We start from the raw sequence: 2,164 nt of genomic DNA, 5'->3' as shown, positions 1-2,164 counted from the left end.
CATGGTGTGTCCTGATAGTAAACCTTGCACTATATAGATAAGGATGGAAATATGTCAGACTCTTTACTATAGCAAGGAGTTCCCTCCGTGTTACACAGTAGTTCCTCTCTGGTCTATTCAGAACCCTACTGAAGTAGGCCACCACATGTTCGTTTTCGCCCACTTTCTGAAACAACACTCCTCCAATTCCGACATTACTAGCATCACAATCCAGTATGTATCAATAGAACACTGAACAAACTCAAAAACCAAAACTTAATCACTAAAAATCTAGCCAAAGAACCAGTGACAGCTTTCCCTCTCAGTTTTATGGACTACCTAAAGTATACAAATCTAATATACCTTTTAGACCTGTTCTCAGTGCTATACTCACCTTACTGTCAACTAGCTACCTTTTAGTACCTATCCTATCTCCACTGTGCAGTTCACAACTCGAAAGATTTTGTAGAACAACTTAGAAAGCTACACATCAGACTCCAAGATATTCTTGTCAGTTTGATGTCGCAGACATATTTACCAATGTTTCAACCTCAGAAGCCCTTCATATCACTAGACAATGACTGTTGAACGACAACTGTACCATACAGAACTGACATGAAGATAGACATTAACATGGAACTAATGACTACTTGCCTACAGTCAAATTACTTCCAATACAGCAAGTAATTCTATGAACAAACAGATGGTTTAGCCATAGGATCACCAGACTTAGCAGAAAATCTCACGGAAGACTTCGAAGAAAGAGCTCTGCAAGTTTCTGCATATGCTATGTTGATTACACCTTTTTATCAAGGCCCCACAGTCGTGAAACCTGACCAGCCTTCCTAGAACATCTTAATTCTACAGAGAACAGAATCCACTTCACTATAGAAATAGAGGAACAAAACACCTATCGTTTTTTGACATACACATTGGCAGATGAGAGAGGAAAATCGCCACAATTGTATACAGAAAACCATCACACACTGACAGATACCCTAAATATCCAGTCCTATCATCCAACCTTGGTAAAATGTGGTATAATCCAATGCCTAAACAAGAGAGCAGAAAAAAATTTGCAGTGAGACATCCATCAAAACAGAACACAAAAATATCAGTGTTTTAAGCAGAATGATTACACAACTACTTTCATCAAAAACTCCTAAAGACCACAACAGAAAGAAAAGATAAGAATACCACTACCACTATTTACCTCCCCTACACGCAAAATTTCACTAAAAAATTCAAATGCATATCCAATAAATTCAATATAGACGTATGATGGAAATCTTACAAGACAATAAGATCCATTCTAGTGAAAATAAAACAGAAATATGCTAATGAAAAACACGAAAACGTCATCAATGAAATCCCATGCTTCTGCAGTGAAACATACATTGGAGAAACATAAAGAGGAATCCAGACAAAAAATAAAAGAATACAAAGGCAGTACAAGACTCGTGAAAAAACAAAATTCAGCCATTGCAGAACACACCATATCAACTGGATACAAAATATACTTGGAAAAAGCTACAATCATCGACACAGACAATTTTGGAAGACAAAAAAATTAAAGAATCATTTCATATTAACACAAAGCCTTCACTAAACAGAGGTGAGCAACCTATGATTACCATTGGTTGAAATCACGTACAGTCTTTCTACCAATCAGAACAAGGGATAAACAAATCAGTCACAACACATCCTCCACAATCCACCAGGATACTATAAAGATCTGCAATAGCTAACACACACTGGCCTGAAGACAGAAAACTTTCTAAACTCGTCCTGTACACTTGTGTTTTTACAATAGGCAGTTACCATCCATTCAGGTATCCTCATTAGGAATACTCTGTCTAAACAATCTATCAAAGAATATCTTAATATAAGGTTTGCTACAAAAGAATAGAGTAGCGTTAAGTAAATTCAAGCAACTTTCTTTCACAAAGCTATCAATAGCTTAAAAAATCAGGCTATTTGATCAAATTTATATTTTTAAGACTTTCTTTATATTTTACATTAAAATCCACTTGCAAAGATGATATTTAGGGATTAAGCCTTTCCACACGGGTCACAGGTCAAAGGCCATGTCATTGCATTTGTTGACTCGCATTCAAAATTTTATTGAACTACTGTTTTATGAATTTATGTCATTAAGTTCGGTATCAAAACTGTATATTATAAT

The sequence above is a fragment of the Limulus polyphemus genome, unplaced genomic scaffold (assembly GCF_000517525.1).
Source record: "Limulus polyphemus unplaced genomic scaffold, Limulus_polyphemus-2.1.2 Scaffold1195, whole genome shotgun sequence".
Taxonomy (NCBI): Eukaryota; Metazoa; Arthropoda; class Merostomata; order Xiphosura; family Limulidae; genus Limulus; species Limulus polyphemus.
The sequence above is the reverse complement of the archived record's forward strand: the minus strand, read 5'-3'. Positions refer to the sequence as shown.